The sequence below is a fragment of the Artemia franciscana genome, chromosome 20 (assembly GCF_032884065.1).
Source record: "Artemia franciscana chromosome 20, ASM3288406v1, whole genome shotgun sequence".
Classification (NCBI taxonomy): Eukaryota; Metazoa; Arthropoda; class Branchiopoda; order Anostraca; family Artemiidae; genus Artemia; species Artemia franciscana.
The window spans coordinates 29,402,971-29,420,850 of NC_088882.1; the positions used below are offsets into that span (position 1 = coordinate 29,402,971).

At 35.0% G+C, this 17,880-nt stretch overlaps 1 long non-coding RNA gene across 1 annotated transcript in view; it reads left to right on the top strand.

Moving 5' to 3' along the window:
- Nucleotides 1–12,853: 12,853 nt before the first annotated feature.
- Nucleotides 12,854–17,880, top strand: part of LOC136040343 (uncharacterized) — a 29,486-nt gene continuing 24,459 nt past the window's right edge. Inside the window, exon 1 of the long non-coding RNA XR_010620690.1 lies at nt 12,854–13,008. This is a non-coding gene — a long non-coding RNA (uncharacterized LOC136040343). The remainder of the gene's footprint in view (nt 13,009–17,880) is intronic.

The window sequence follows — 17,880 nt, forward strand, 5'->3', positions numbered from 1 at the left end:
TACATATATTGACATATATTCCTTAAAGTCTTAATAATTTTTATTACACTTACAACATTTTAAACGTATTTTCTATATTTCAATCATATAATAAATAACTGAGTCAACTCAAAACGAGCAAAAATTAACACTAGTAGGGCAAAAATTAACATTAGTACGGCTAAAAATTAACATGAGTATAGGCAATTGGCCCATTATATTTTTAAACTAAATGTTGGTCTAAAAATCAATCAACAGCCACTTTGTTAAATGGTTGCCAATAAGACACCTGGGCAATAGATCGAAAACAACTGGGAGTATTAAGTTGAAACTTTTGGGGATTCTACTGTTACTACTAATTTCTAACAATTTAAATAAATAAAAAAGAGTGTAAGTGTATCCAAGTTGTCAAAGAGTGATGTGAGCACAAAGTACCATTATTTTATTTTTTTTCTTACATGCACTTCCTATCGAAGGCGTTGTCATTAAAAATTCAAAAAGGGCTCATTCGATTGGAAATCTAAAGGACTAGTGCCCTTTTTAATAGGTGAAAGTGATTGGAGGACAACTAACCCCCTCCCACACCCACCATTTCCCAAAATACATTCAATCAAACTTTTGTTCAACGTAATTAAAAAATCCCGAAATTATGTCTTTGAGGATGCCAAACCCCCTAGAGCCCTCGGGACAAGGGTTGAAGGTTGTGGCCTGTGGGCATATAAAGTTTATATAGAAAGAATGATCGTATAAACTTCGGAAAGGGCTGATTGGATTGTTAATCGGAAGGCTTAGTGCCTTTCTTGAGATTCAGAGTGATTGGAAGCTGGATACCCTCCCCCCTTGCATTTTTCCCAAATGCATTTAATAGAAATTTTGAGATGGCCATTTGTTATACTAGAAACTACGAAAAGGAATCGTTCGATTAGAATTTGAAAGGGCTAGCGCCGTTTTGAAAGTTGAATGTGATTGGAGGGCAACTAACACCACTCCCACGCCCACCATTTTCCCAAATACATCCAATCAAAATTTTGAGATAGCAATTTTGTTCAACGTAGTTGAAAGGTTCGGAAATTATGTCTTTGAGGATGACACCGCCCAGCCCTCAGGACAACGGTAGTAAGTTATGACCGGGGGGGTATATAAGGTTTATATAGAAAGGGTGATCGTATAAACTTCGGAGGAAGTTCCTTGGATTGATAATCAGATGTCGTATTCGAGCGATGTGGGCACAATGTATTTTTTAGGAGGAACCAGGGCACTTCGTATAGAAAGAGCTGTCGTAAAAAATTCAAAAAAGGCACATTCGATTGGAAATTGAAAGGGCTAATACCCTTTTTAATAGTCAGAAGTGATTGGAGGGCAACTAACCCCCTCCCACACCCACCATTTCCCAAACCATTCAATCAAAATTTTGAGATAGCCATTCTGTTCATTATGTTTAAAGATACAAAAATTATGTCTTTGAGGAAGACATCCCCCCAGCCTTCAGGGAAAGGGTTGTAAGTTGTGCCCTGTGGGTATTTGAACTTTATTCAGAAAGGGTGATTATATAAACCTCAAAGGTGGATTATTGTATCCGTAATCAAAAGTTCTATTTTCTTCGTTAATATTCTGAGTGATACACAATACAAATTTTTGAGGTGACAAACTATACAAATTTTGAGATGGCAATTTTTTGTCATAGAAACTTCTAAAAGGGCTTATTAGATTGAAAATTGAAGTGGATAGTGCCCCTTTTAATAATTGGAAGTGATTAGAGGGCAACTAATGCCCCTCCTACTCCCACCATTTCCCCAAACTCATCCAATCAAAATTTTAGATAGCCATTTTGTTCAGCGTAGTTAAAAGGTCCGGAAATTATATCTTAGAGGATGAATCCACCCAGCCCTCAGAGCAAGGATTGTAAGTTTTGCCCTGGGGATATATAAAGTTTGTATAGAAAGGGTAGCTGTAGAAACTTTGGAATGGTCTCATTAGATTAAAAATAAGATGCTTTTCAGAATCAGAGTGATCAGAGGGTGGATACCCCCCCCAAAAAAAAATGAGAAAAGTATCCAATTGAAATTCTGAGATGGTCATTTGTTGTCGTAGAAACTTCGAAAAGAGTTCATCTGATTGGAAATTGAAAGGACTAGTAGTGCTCTTTTAATATTCAAAAGAAGTTGAAAGGCGACTACCCCCCCCCTCCCATGTCCAAAATTTCCACAAACACATCCAATCAAAATTTTGCAATAAACATTTTTTTCAACGCAGTTTAAAGGGCCGACAATAGTGTCTTTGAGGATGGCAACCCCCTACAGCCCTCAGGGCAAGGGTTGTAACTTATGCCCTGGAGGCATATTAAGTATATATAGATAGGGTGATCGTATAAACTTCGGAGTGTGATCACTGGATCGGTAATCAAAACTTGTAGGGCCCTATTTAAGATTCATAGTGATCAGAGGGTGGACATCCCGTCCCCACACCTTATGTTTTCCAGAAATTTATCTGAGACAAATTTTGAGGTGGCCATTAGTTGTCTTAGAAACTTCAAAAGAAGTCATTCTTTTGGAAAAAAGGGCTAGTGCCCTTTTTAATAGTCAAAAGTAATTGTAGGACAACTAATTCCCCTCCAAGGCCTACCATTTCTTCGAACCCATCCAATCCAAATTTTTAGTTAGCCATTTTGTTCAACAAAATTGAGAGGTCTGGTTATGTCTTTGAGGATGTAAATCCTCCCCCCAGAGACATGACGGCAAGGGTTGTAAGTTATGCCCCGAGGGCATGTAAGATATGTATAAAAAGGGGGAACACTTTGGAGGGGGTTCATTGGATTGGTAATCAGAAGTTATAGTGCCCTTTTTAGAATTCAAAGTGATCAAAAAGTTGGCACCCACCCCATCCACAGACGCCTCGCTTTTTCCGGAAATACCTTAGATAAAAATTTTGAGATGGCTATTTGTTGCCGGAGAAACTACGAAAACATATCATTCGATTGGAAATTAAAAGAGCCAGTGCCGTTTTTAATAGTCAAAATTGATTGGAGGGCAACTAATCAATAAACTTTTGTTCAACGTATTTGAAAGGTTTGGAAATTATGTCTTTTAGGATGAAGACCCCTCCCCACAGCCCTCAGGGCAAGGGCTCTAATTTTCGCCATGGAATTAGGTATATATAGAAGGAGTAATCGTTTAACTTTTGGAGGGGGCACATTGGAATTGTAATCAGAAGTTTCAGTGCTCTTTTTAAGATTCAGAGTGACTGGAGGGTGGGTATCCCTTTCAGACCTCGTACTTTCCCGAAATGCATCTGATTTTTATTTTGAGACGACCATTTGTTGTCGTAGAAACTTCGAAAACAGCTCATTCGATTGAATATTGAAAAAGCCTCTTCCCTTTTTAATTGTTGAAAGTTATTGGCGGGCAACTAACTCTCCTCTCACGCCCACTATTTCCCCAAACACATCCAATAAAAATTGTGAAATTTTGTTCAACGTAATTGAAAGGTCCAAAAATTATTTATTTTTAAAGATGGCACCCTTCTACAGCCGTCAGGGCAAGAGTTGTACGCTGGGCCCTTGGGACACAACGTACACTTTAAGATTAAGGGTTAACGGAGGTTGGATACCCCCAACTACAACACGTAGTTTACCAAAATTCTTCTGATACAAATTTTGAGATGGTCAGTTGTTGTCGTGGAAACTTTAAAAACAGCTCTTTCAATTAGTAATTGAAATGGCCAGTGCCCTATTTAATAGTCGAAAATGATTGGGGATAATTAACTCCCTTTCTTCGCCCGCCATTTCCCCAAACATACCCAACAAAATTTTTATATAGCCATTTTGTTCAGCGTAATTGAAAGGACCAGAAATTATTTATTTGAGGATGACAACCCCATAGCCCTCAGGGCAAGGCCTTCAAGTTAAATCCTGGGGAATATAGGTGCCGTGCAAGTGATCGGGCACATTTTGATTTAACTTAATCCTTTCCGACTCTGGTATCTGTTTTTTGTTATTATTCACTTCTTGTTATGGCTAATTTTTGGGAAGAAATTATAGAAAATATAAAGAATATTTTATCGTCGATTAAAATGTATACATTTTTAGTCAGGAAATAGTAATTAAAAAATATATTTTTAAGGATAAAATGTGTACGCTTAAATTATGAAAACATAGTTTGGTGACAAAAACTAGGATACTACAATAAAAAGTTCAAAAAAGCTCTATTTTAGACTTTTATGCTACAATCCATGAATGGATAAATGAAATGCATTGTACCACCCAACTTTAGTTTGTTTTAACACAGACACACCTTTAGCTGAAAGATGACCCCTGATTTTGAATTCGTTAAGGACTTTAAGGACTTAGCTTGTCATAAACATATATAGTCTCAATTTAGGCAAAAATCTGTACAAAAAAGCTGAGTCTTGAGCCTATATCCAGTCTTTGACCTATATAGATCTAAACTAGTTTTATTGTTTGGCCAGTTTTCAACTTTTTGGATAGTTATTTCATTGCGCAACGATTGCCTGATAATTAGTGACGTGTGATTTTTGGCACGAGTATTTTGGATGCTTAGATATTTGGATATTTTTTAAGAGTACGGTGAAGAAATCAATTAGCAGGTCTGTAAACTACTTTTGATAAATTTGAGCTACAGATAATGGCTAAATTTAGTATTCATGATCTGGCTCTAGCAAAGTTTCGAGGATTCCCCGATTGGCCAGTTCGTATTATTGAGGTTTTGAATCCAAAGACTACGAACTCAAAGTCAAAAGTCTTTAAGTATCTGGTTTTTTGCTACGGGTCCCGTGACACCCAGTTTGTTCTCGAGTCACAGCTTATGCAGTTTGAAGCAAATAAGGCTGAAGCTATGAAATCTACTAGCAAGGGTGTAAAGGGAGCATTTGATGATTTTATTCATCAACCGAACATTTATATAGAACTTTGCAAAGAGAAGCTAAAAACCCAAATTCCAATTCTGTGGCAACAAACTATAGCGGGATCGTCGGCTATTATTACTCGTATTTCCGCGACAGAACAGGAAATCCAAAGTGTGATGGAAAATCTTGCTAAAAAAATAGACGAAAAGCTGGATGAAAAACTAGTGGCCACTGCTGCTGGTAGGCAGTCTCTATCCAGTGACACTTTGCATGCTATAAAAGCTCAGAGTTCAACTATCGTTTGTGAAGTTTATTCAGCTTTGATTGTTGAGTTTGAACCGAAATTCTTAGCCCTCAGTAACGAGCTGAAATTCCTAAGAAATCAAATAATATTTCTTGAGGAGAGAGTTAAGAATGCAGAGCAGAAATTAGATATGTATGATCAGGACTTAAGGCTAGATAGTCTTCTTTTCAATGGTATCAAACAGCCTCCAAGTAGTGACTTAAAGTCTGTAATCGGGGGTGTGATTCGCAATAAAATGGAAATATCTGAAGTGTCTGATGGTGATATTGTGGAAGTAAGAAGATTTAAAATAAACAGTTCTACAACTCGTCAAGATGCCATAGCTCCGGTTCTGGTCAAATTCAGGTCGAAAGAAATTGCCCAAAAAGTTTTTAAGCTTAAGTCGAAACTAGTGCGCACTGGTGTATTTGTATCAGAAAATTTAACAAAGCAGAGACGTGATATTCTGAACCTAGCACGTGAAAAATACGGTAATAAACAAGTGTGGTGTGATCAAGGCCGAATTTATATACGCCTTGCGAGTGATGCTTTCCCCCGTCGCCTATGGTCGTTGCAAGATGTCGCTTAGATTTTTTTTTTTTTTTTTTTTTTTTTTTTTTTTTTTTCCAATAGGAATCAGTACAGTTTATATTGTTCTTATTTCTTGATAATTAGTTTTGCCGTTACACCAGAAGGATCGGTTGGATGAATTAGAAAATAATGCTTTAGATGTTAATGAAATTTTAGAGTGTAAAATTGCTCAAGATAGTGTTGTAAAATGCCCTGAGCCAGTAAGAAAAAGTCAGTATGTATCATTTGAATTTCCAATACGGAAAGAAAATAAGAGTTTTCGTGTGTCTGAATGGAATTGTCATGTTACGTCATCGTCTGAGGACATTGAAAATTTTTTGTCTGCTATGAATAGTAGTATTGATGTATTAGGTATTTGTGAAACGTTTTTATCTATGGACAGCTGTCTCTCGTCTTACATTTTTCCAGGTTACCAAATGATTTCGAAGGTTAGAAATCGGATGAGACAAGGAGGTTTGTCTTTTTTGTTGAAAAATGGAATAAAATTTGAAGAAAGGGATGACTTATGCCTTTGGATTGAAGGGAAGGTGGAAATTTTTTCTGTGGAAATTGTATTTGTTGAGAATAAAAAGATAGTGATTTGTTTGGTTTATAAACCACCTAGCACTCCCTCGGTTGAGTTCCTTGTTTTATTTGATGATTATTTATGTAAACTTCTGTCTGTAAAAAATGAATGCATAATAATGGGTGATTTTAATTTTGATTTGTTATGTTTGAATAGCTATAATTTTGAGTTTTTTAACTTGATGTTATCGCTTGGTTACTTTCCTATGAATAGCCTTCCTTCTAGAATAACTGAACATTCTGCTACTCTTATTGATAATGTTCTTCTTCCTTCAAATTTAGTACCTGATTCTTACTGTGATATCATGATCCATCCGGAATCTGATCATCTTCCTGTTTCATGTACGATAAAGCAACGGATCCCGACTTGCGAAAAGTCTAGGCGTAAACTTATAAGAGATCTTCGGCCGGCAAATTTACATGAGTTCCGTGAACAAATAAGTGTAATATCGTGGGAGAAAGTGTATGAAGAACCGTATCCCTCACGTGCCCTTGACAACTTTCTTGGGATAATTACTCCGATATTTGAGTCTGCTTGTCCCTTGAAACTTACTAGGAAAAAAGAACGAGATATCCCCCGAAAACCCTGGATTGATGATGAAGTTGTTGAAGCTATAAATGCTCGTAACGCTTGCTTCTTTAAAAGTTTAAATGACTCATCTGAAGAAAGTAAAAATGAATATATTCGTCAACGAAATTTAGTGAATAAGTTAAGACGTTCAAAAAAAAAAAAATATTACATCGAAAAATTTAATGAACAAAAAGGTGATATGCGGGGCACTTGGCAGACCATTAACGGCGTGATTAAAGGCACAGGTAAACATTATGGCCTCATAAATGCTATCACTGTCGAGGGTGTTACATTAACTGATAAGCAGCAGATTGCTGACGAGTTTGGTAAATTCTTCTCTGGTATTGGAAGTAGAATCAGGGAAGACACTTCTCACGGAGACCCAGCGAAAAGTGACACGCTCTTTGAAGATAATCGAGGTGAGCATCATAAATTTCAATTTGAAAAAGCGTCAATTGAAGAATTAACAAAAATTGTGAAGAATTTAAAGTCAAATGCTGCTGGTATTGACGGTTTGAATCTGAAAGCATTCAAAGTAGTTTCAGTGTATCTACTACCATGTCTTCTCTACCTCGTTAACCTGTCACTTGAAGTCGGCCAATTCCCTGAAGCGCTTAAGCAAGCAAAGGTCCTACCACTGTTCAAATCAGGCAATAAGCAAGATATGACGAACTATCGACCTATAAGCTTGTTACCACTATTCTCAAAGATATACGAGAAAATAGTACATCGACAGCTGTATGAATATTTAGACAAGCTCGGAATATTATGTGAGTCACAGTTCGGTTTCAGAACTAAACATTCAACTGTTCATGCGGCATACCATCTAATGGAGTGCGTTAATAGTGCCCTAGAAAGGAATCTTATCCCTCTTACTGTGTTCATAGATTTTAAAAAAGCATTTGATACCGTTGATTTTAATCTTTTATTAAGTAGGCTAGCTTGTTTGGGAGTCCGTGAGAAGTGTTTGAATTGGTTTAGGTCTTACTTGCATGGTAGGTCCATCAAAGTTATGATAGATGATGTGTTAGGGAAACCCTTCAATGTGAATTGTGGAGTGCCCCAAGGTTCGGTATTAGGGTCTTTACTGTTTCTTAAATACGTGGATACAATGCGTTTTTACATTCCTGGTGCCGTAGTTACATCATTCGCAGATGACACAGCGCTTACAGTGATTGGGGAATCTGTCGAAGATCTTATAGAGATAACTAATGTAGCTTTGGAGAATTTATCTCAGTTCACAAAGCATAGTTTTCTTGCAGTGAATACTGAGAAGACTAATTATATGATATTTAGTCGTATTGGTTAAGTTGTAAATAACTGTCATAGTATTCTTTTACAAGGTGTTTCCATCAGTCAGGTTTTTCAATGTAGATATCTAGGATTTTATTTTGATGTAAATTTTAGTTGGATTCATCATTGCAAAGTTTTATCTTCAAAATTGGCTCGCGGAGTTGGTATTTTAAGAAGATTTCATGATTTTTTTCCTCTACATGTCCTGAAAGCAATTTATTATTCAATTGTCCATCCTTATTTAGTGTATGGTTGTTCATTGTATGCAAGCAATTTTTCTAGTCATGTAAAAAGGGTCCAGATTATGCAGAATAAGGCAATTAGAAGTTTGGGTGAGTATCTTGAGTGTGGTAGTACTAGAGATAGTTTTAGAGATTTAGATATCTTGAATATTGATTTTATCAAATCTCAACAGATTTCAATTTTTGTATACCAGGTTTTAAATGGATTGTCTCCTCAATATTTTAGAAGTTTTTATCGATATAATTCAAATTACCACGATTATTCTACTAGGAGCTCTGATCAGCTGACTAGTGAAATCAGGCATACAACGCGATCTGGGTTTATGATTAAACATGTAGGTGTTGTTATTTGGAACTCAATTCCAGAGAGTGTTAGGTGTTCTGAAAATCTTATGTTATTTAAAGTAAGAATAAAAAATTATTTTTTGAATAAATTATAAATTATATTGTATAAGGGATTTTTATCCTTTTTTTTTCTTTTTTTTATGATGAGAGATGGCTGTTTAGAGATTGTATAGTGTTTCGTCTTTTTTTTTTTTTTTTTTTTTTTTTTTTTTTTTTTTTTTTTTTTTTTTTTTTTCTTTGATTTTGAATGAATAGTTATCATTTATTTGTTGTAGTTTGCTGCTGAACAGGGACATTTTAGGTCCCTAAATTGAGCAGTATATTATTGATTGTAAGTGCAATTTTAGTAATTTTTATTTGATGAAATAAACGCATACCTACCTACCTCATTCATATTTTTTAACTTTCAATTTCTGCACTGAATTCATAAGCCATACTTGGTCGGTCTCATAGAATCATATTCTATAAAGAACGCTGCGTGTGCAAAGAAAAGCTTGGAGCCTAAGCACGACTACCACTAAACCCTAGCCCCGCGGGAAGGGCTGCAAGCTATATACTTTGACCGGTGTTTACATAAAGTAATGGTTACTGGGAAATGTACAGACGTTTTCAGAGGGATTTTTTTGGTTGGGGGAGGAGGAGTTGAGAGGAGGGGGATATGTGGGTGGGGATCTTTCAATGGGGGACTTTTTCATGGGGGAAGAGAATTTCCATGAAGGAAGCGAAGGATTTTCTAGTACTATTAAAAAAAAACAATGAAAAAATAAATATGACAAAGTTTTTTTCAACTGAAAGTAAGGAGCAGCATTAGAACTTGAAACGAACAGAAATTATTACGCATACAGAGTTCACCTCCTCCTAATACCTGGTCTTTACTCTATAGTATTTTTAGTAATTTTAACTATTTATTCTACGGCCTTTGTGATTCAGGAGTCATTCTTAAGGAACTGGGGCAAAATTTAAGCTTTAGTGTAAAGAGCGAGGAATTGACGAGAGGGTGAACCCCCTCATATATGTAATAAAAACATCCGAATATAGAAGTTTATTACGTAAGCTGATTTGTAAGTTGTGTATATTTTTTACTCATAAAAACGCCCGTAAAAAGTTAAAAGTTCTAGCTGCCTTTTTAAGTAACCAAAAAATTGGAGGGCAACTGGGCTTCCTCCCCCTCTCCTTCTTTCTCAAAATCTTCCGATCAAAACTATGAGCATTTAATCAAAACAATTAGCCAAAAAAAATAGTATGCAAATTTTGTTTTAATTATTCATGTGCGGAGAGCCAAAATCAAAATATGTATTAATTCAAAAAAAGTCCAGAAATTAGATAAATAAAAACAAGTTTTTTTAACTGAAAGTAAGGAGCGACATTAAAACTTAAAATGAACAGAAATTAATCCGTATATAAAAGGGTCTGTTCCCTCGTCAACGCCCCGCTCTTTACGCTAAAGTTATTTTTTCTGGTTTAAAAAGTAGAGTTAAGAGAAAGAGTGAAACTTTAGTGTAAAGAGTGGGGCGTTGAGGAGGGAACAGCCCCTTTCATATACGGATTAATTTCTGTTCGTTTTAAGTTTCAGTGTCACTCCTTACCTTCAGTTAAAAAACTTTTTTTTTATTTAATATCATAATGATCTTAGTTAATAACCGTGTCAAAATCCTGGCTGGAACGTTCCAACTAGTGTCCTTCCTATTGACAAAAAATAATTTAGGTATCATGGCAATTTTGTTCTGCGTGAGACTAGGCAGTAATAGGTTGGGATGCATGTGTGAAATGTTGTTCTGTTTACAGTCTTTCTGCTGTTGGTTTCTGTTCTATTTGGATTTAATTTTTTCTTTAGTAGTAATTTATGGTCGTCCTGAGCTTGAATTATTATAGATTTATACTTCTTCTGATCTGAAGTTTAATATGGCGTTCGTTTTTCTTAGAAAAGCTTCTTGTCCCGAAATTTTCTTTTAATAAGACCTTACTTCTCTTACTGATTTCTCAGTATAAGCTGTTTGATCCAAGGGTCAGTTAAATCTGAGGTAGCAAACACTCGCTCCTAGAGAAACAGAAGGTATGAGAAAAAAATGAAAATGACTGAATAAATCAATATTTACAATCATAAACCCTTTCCCCTCTTCTGTATAGAAGGATTGTTTCTATCCTCTTCTGGATAGTATTTTAAGTTTTGTAGATACCCCTGCATTAGGCTTCTTTGACAACTTGAATTAGATTGTGTGTTAATCATAAAGATGCCTTGCACTTAGGAGGGTTTTTCTTCATTTTCAAAGATTATGACTTTTTTTTAAACCCGTTGCTTCTCTTGGTGGATGACTTTAAATTGAGTAAATTTTACCTTCTTCAAAATATCATAATAAGTTCCATCTATTTGATGGACATACTTCTGTCAAGCATTTTATCTTAGAGTTTTGGTCTTTCTCAAAGTTTTGGTCTTTTATTGCACTCCTTAGGTGTAGTTCGTTAGCACGCAATGTTTGATGAGTTTATTTTTGCTTCTGCCAAGTTGATTTTCCCATAGTCATGACAATTTCGATCGTTTTCTATAGTGATTTGCTTTACTAAATACATTTTTTTGGTGATTATTGCTGAATTATATCAGGCCAAAAATTATGATTTCCCGTGAGAGAATAATCATTTTCACTCAAATTTCTTTGTAAAAAGCTTTAGTGGTACTAGGCCTAGAATGTTTTGTGTTTTATGTATGTGTTGAAAACTAAGCAAGAGGAATTGAACAGTGCTGTCATAATTGTCCAATCTTGTACTAGAACGAAGATAAAAAGAGACATAAGCCTCTAAGCGACATATGTCTCTTTTTATCAGGTTTTGTTGTTATTCATAATGACAGAAGAAGATTATCCTATGAAGCGCTAATTGGGACATGGCATTTGTGTCCTTTTTTTGTCAAGGAAAAAGGAGACATACGGCATAAAATGGAATAATTTTGAATTCGCTCGGAATGGTTGAATATAATATATACCACTGAAAATAGGATAAAAAGTTGGTCTAGAATATTTTTTATTTATTTCCATTGGTCTCATCCTTCAGAACAACTACAGCCGACAAAGTTTTTTCTGTCTTTTGGCTCTCACAAAAAGTTACAAAAGTGGCATATGTCGTACTTTCAAGTATCACAGCCAATCTGACTAATTATTCTCTTGAATAACATAATTCTAGTACTACCGGTATTTCTACCATTTATAACTCACTACAGCACGAAGTTGCCTGAGGACAGAATAACTGTGCACATTCCTCCTCCATTCCAACGTATTCATAGCTTCCCTTTTTACACCTTCCCAAGCAGTTTCAATTTGCTTTAAATCCCTGCTTTGCTTTTCTTCAAATCCCTGCTTTACTTTATTTGCTTTAAATCCCTGCTTTACTTTTACCCTAGATGATTTAACGAAAAGGACGATGTTTGATAATGTGAAATTCCTCGTTCTCATTTCCTATACGTCTACCCTCCTTTCATTAAAGCCCTAGAAACCGCAATAGAACCACATTATTTGCACAGTTATCTATTTGAAATACGGTAAGTCAGATGGGTACCTCAGAAAATTGCAAGACAAATCCTCAGGAAAACATCTAATAAATACTCTTCTATCTTCCAAAGGGCATATACTAGGGAACAAACTAGGCAACTATCAGCCTTGTAGCCTCCAATATTCTGATCATAGTTTGCAAACTTTTCCTCCTATTCTTTAAAACATTTTCCAAGTGTGAAAAACCGCCAAGGGTCTTTAATTTTCTATTTTTGGATGTTTTCACTACGTCTACATCCACAAACAGTATTACTAATTAATAATATCTAGTATCATACTAATTATAGTGTCTAGTATCATACTAATTATAAGTATCTAGTATTAAACTATCTAGGTAGGTGAATCTGTTCATTTGATCGATCTTCTCTTTACTCAACACCACTTATTCACCTGCATTTTTAACTTAATCTTCTTGATATTACTGCTCAAACCTGTTTCTAGACCCTCAAAAACCTCCAAAAGTATTTATTTTGCTAACATATCCATCTAGAACAATAATAACATATCCAAATAGAACAATAGAACAATAAGTTATCAGAATAATATAAGTATAGAAGAGTTTAGCTTAGTTTCACGATCTAATTTATTTCGCTCTTCATAGGTGATACGGCATTTGATTCTCCGGTAAACGATGTAGGTTTTCCATACACACAACCTATTTCAGCCTTATCAAACCACTGGAAATTTCAGACATTACCCATAAGCCGAAAACTGCACATTCAACAACACAGGGAAAGAAAGGTAATTAATGTGACTGGTAAATCAAAGTTTAGGGGAGCAGTAATTATATTCTGTAACAGCCTAGAATTGAAAAGAATCAGGGTGCAAAATTTGGATAGCGCACAATCTTATTTATTCATTCCTTCAACCTACCGGTAAGTATGTGGCAAAAGAATTTTCTAAAGACTCAGAATTTTCCTCACAATATCTCTTTCAGTGAGATTCTTTACCACTTTCTAAGCGCACTTCCACCAAAAAAGCTGATTATGTCCATACCAAATATACAAATGGACAAATTTCAAAGTATTTACCAACTATTATTCTATTTAAAGTTTTTAGTAAACTCGCTTTGACACTTTAATTTTAGGCAAGAAGTTAGACAAAACACAAAAATCAGTTGTTTTTTTTTTGTCTGCAACCAATTGCACAGGATATCCAAATGTAAATAAGAATACCTCCTGGCTTTGGAAATCAAAAATCAAAATTAACGAGTTTTGAAAAAAAATATCAATAATAATAATCAAACCTCTAAACCTAGCCTTCGCGTATCATTATTTTCCAGTTTTGCAAGTTGAGATTTAATAACACACGAACCTCTACAAAAAAGTGAAAAGACTGAACTTCCACTATCTTTTAGAAAATTTGTATGCCATGAAGATTTTGCATAATTCAGTTATAGTCAGAACACATTTTTTCAACATATTAAAAACCTGGATTGGAACCTGATTTTATCGATTACGTTCAGCTTGTTATCCGCTAAAACTGCCCACACGTGCTGTGGTGCAGTGGGCTAAAATTTCTGTACCAGTGGGCATCTGTATGTTATATTTTTATAGTACAAGGAGAAACATTTCACTGCCACACTGTATTGAACGCCTTTAATATGCATTTAGCGTTTAATATACTATAAGGAGGCAAAAGGTTTAATTCTAATTGAACAAATAAAATTGAATAGTAAAATTTTTTTTATAATAAATGAAATTGAATAAGTAAAATTTGAATAATGTAATATGTATTTTCATTTCAATGCTGTAATAACTGGAAAAGAGAATATTTGTAAGATAATTCGCTTTCAGTAAAGCGCAAAGGACGCGATAGGCTTTAGATTTTTAAAGTTAGGAAAGGAGACAGTAGCTAAATTCTTTAGTGAAACTAAATTTGTCGTGAACCATCTTGGGAAGAAATAAGGTTAAGCTAAATATTTGATATATAACGATGTCAATTGCTGAAAAGCCATTCAGTTCAAAATTTGATTTTACTTTTATTTTATTTTTTATTTTCAATCTTGTAATAAGTACGTAAGAAAATGTTTGTAATAAAGCGCCATCTTCACTAAAGCACCAATGTTGCAGTAGGTTTTAGACTTTTACAGTTAGAGAAGGAAGCAGTACCCGTACTCTTCTTTGAATTGATTTTTGTTCGTTTCAATCTTGATTCGCATGTTTAATTAAAACTTTACTCGTTTTAAGGTTTATTTATTCATTTATGTTAGTATATGTTGTACGTTTGTTGGCTATGATTGTTAATTTAGTTGCTGTTCGTTTTGGGTTTCATTTATTCTACGATAGTAAAATATTTTTGTTTGTTTTAAGCTTGATTTGCCTATTCAATGTTAGCTGAACTCATTTTAAGATTTATTTATTCATTTATATTTGTACAACAAAAGAATAAAATCGAATTCCAAGAATAACTGACCCCCTCTTTCTCCCGCACAAAAAAAGAAAACCAAATGTATTTAAGCTACTCCAACCCCATCCTGGTAATAAAAGTCCAGCTTAATGCAGGTTAGATTTTAATTACTTTTAGTTTTATAGACGAGCAGTTCTGATTTTCCCTGTCTCTTCTTCACCTGATTAGTTGCAATTCCGTTTTTCCGTATTGTTTGATGTTTCTGTTCTTTTCTCCTTTTTATCGGCATTGAGCATGCATCGTTTGACGTATCTAAAGATATTAGCGTTTTTTTTTATCTTTCCTTGTCCTTTACTGGTGGCCAACGTTTACCCCCCCCCCTGGAAGAAACACCCCGCGAAAAATAACTCCCTACGGAAAATACACTTCCCCAGAAAAAAAAATGGAAACAACCCCCCCCCCCCCGGAAAATATCAAACAGTTCGTGGTAACGAACTGTAGTAAGGAGCGACCCGGCTCAATAGTAACCAAAACTCTAAAAAATGGAATTTTGATACCAATAGCTACATCAAAAGAATCGCATTTTAATGCTGGTTTTAAATATATAAGTTTCATCAAGTTTAGTCTTACCCATCAAAAGTTACGAGCCTGAGAAAATTTGCGTTATTTTAGAAAATAGGGGGAAACGCCCCCTAAAAGTCATAGAATCTTAACGAAAATCACACCATCAGATTCAGCGTATCGGAGAACCCTGCTGTAGAAGTTTCGAGCTCCTATCTACAAAAATGTGGAATTTTGCATTTTTGCCAGAAGGCAGATCACGGATGCGTGTTTATTTGTTTTTTTTTTGTTTTTTTTTTTTTCCCAGGGGTGATCGTATCGACCCAGTTGTCCTAGAATGTTGCAAGAGGGCTCATTCTAACGGAAATGAAAAGTTCTAGTGCCCTTTTTAAGTGACCAAAAAAATTGGAGGGCACCTAGGCCCCCTCCCACGCTAATTATTTTCCCAAAGTCAACGGATCAAAATTCTGAGATACTCATTTTATTCAGCGTAGTCGAAAAACCTTATAACTATGTTTTTGGGGACTACTTACTCCCCCACAGTCCCCGTGGGAGGGGCAACAAGTTACAAACTTTGACCTGTGCTTACATATAGTAATGGTTATTGGGAAGTATACAGGCGTTTTCAGGAGGATTTTTTTGGTTTGGGGGAGGGGTTGAGAAGAGGGGGATATGCTGGGGGAACTTTCCTTCGAGAATTTGTAATGGGAGAAGAAAATTTCCATGAAGGGAGAGCAGGATTTACTAGCATTATTTAAAAAAAAAAACAATTAAAAATTAAAGTGAAAAAGCTTTTTCAGCTGGAAGTAAGGAACAGCAATAAAACTTAAAACAAACAGAAATTATTACCCTTATGAGGGGCTCACCTCCTTCTAATACCTCGCTCTTTACGCTAAAGTATTTTCAGTAATTTCAACTACTTATTCTACGGCTTTTGTGATTCAGGGGGTCATTCTTAATGAATTGGGATAAAATTTAAGCTTTAGTGTAAAGAGCGAGGTACTGACGATGGGGCGAATCCCCTCATATGTAATAAAAACATGAGAATACAAAAGTTCTTTACGTAAGCTAATTTATAAGTTACGTAAATCTTTTACCAATAAAAAGATTCGTAAAAAATTAAAAGTTCTAGTTGCCTTTTTAATTAACCAAAAAATCGGGGGGCAACTAGGCTTCGTCCCCCGCTCTTTTTTTCTCAAAATCATTCGATCAAAATTATGAGAAAGCCATTGAGCCAAAAAAAAAAAAAAATATGCAAATTTCGTTTTGATTATTCCTCTGCGGAGAGCCAAAATCAAAACATGCATTTGATTCAATAACGTTCAGAAATTAAATAAAAAAAACAAGTTTTTTTAACTGAAAGTAAGGAGCGACATTAAAACTTAAAACGCACAGAAATTACTTCGTATATGAAAGAGGCTGCTTCCTCATCAACGCCCCGCTCTTTACGCTAAAGTTTTTTACTGTTTTAAAAAGAAGAATTGAGAGAAAGAGTCAAACTTTAGCGTAAAGAGCGGGGCGTTGATGAGGAAGCAGCCTCTTTCATATACGAAGTAATTTCTGTGCGTTTTAAGTTTTAATGTCGCTCCTTACTTTCAGTTAAAAAAACTTGTTTTTTTTATTTAATTAACCCCACGCAGCTGGTTGGTCTCCAATCCCTTTGAACTTAAAAAATGGACTAGAAATTTCAATTTCTGATCTAATGAGCACACTGTAAGTATCTTTGACCTTGAGGTGGAGGTATGGATAAGGAAGGGCAATTTACCTCTTCTATGGAATAAATGCTGCTCATTTTGGGGTTTAATCCTATTCTTTACTTTTCGAATAACAGCGTAGACCAGAAATATACCCATAGATCATAAGGGAGTAGATATAAATTTTACATTCTTGATTTGTTTTTAAAAATATCTTTTTTACCCCCCCCCCCCAAAAAAAAAAAACAAAAAAAACGGGAAAATACTCTTTTGCTGGCTTTTTGTTGGGAAACTTTTCACGGAGAGGATTACCGGCATGACTTTAAAAATTATTAGAAATTAGTCTTTTTCAATGAAAGTGCGCAAGAAACATCTCTCACCTAAGATCGTCCGCAAGAAAGTTTCTGGGTGGAATTTTCAGCTAGAATGGAATTGTCTTGGAAGAATTTCACTGGGGCAGGTATTTTTACGTGAAAAGTTCTTTCCACGGTGTAATTTTTCCATGGGGGAAGGAATTCTTCATGGAGAAGACAGATCCGGATTTCCTGGTATTATTTGAGAACGATTAGAAATTAAATTTTAAAAAAAAGTTTTTTTTTTACTGAAATTAAGGAGCAACATCAAAACTTAAAATGGACAGAAGATGTTACGTATGCTTTAGTATAGTTTAGTATAAAGTGCACGTATATAGCTTAGTATATAGTATACGTATATTTTAGCACACGTATATTTTTAATTAATCGTAAGTTTTGACTTTTTATACAAATTTTTTAAGAGTGACTCCTGAAACCGAATGGCCGTTTAATAAGAATTAAATAAAAAAAACTAGTTTTTTTAACTGAAAGTAAGGAGCGACATTAAAACTTAAAACGAACAGAAATTACTCCGTTTATACAATGGGTTGTCCCCTCCTCAACGCCTCGCTCTTTACGCTAAAGCTTTTAATTTTTTTTAAAAGTAGAATTGTGGCAAAGAGTCAAACTTTAGCGTAAAGAGCGAGGGATTGCGG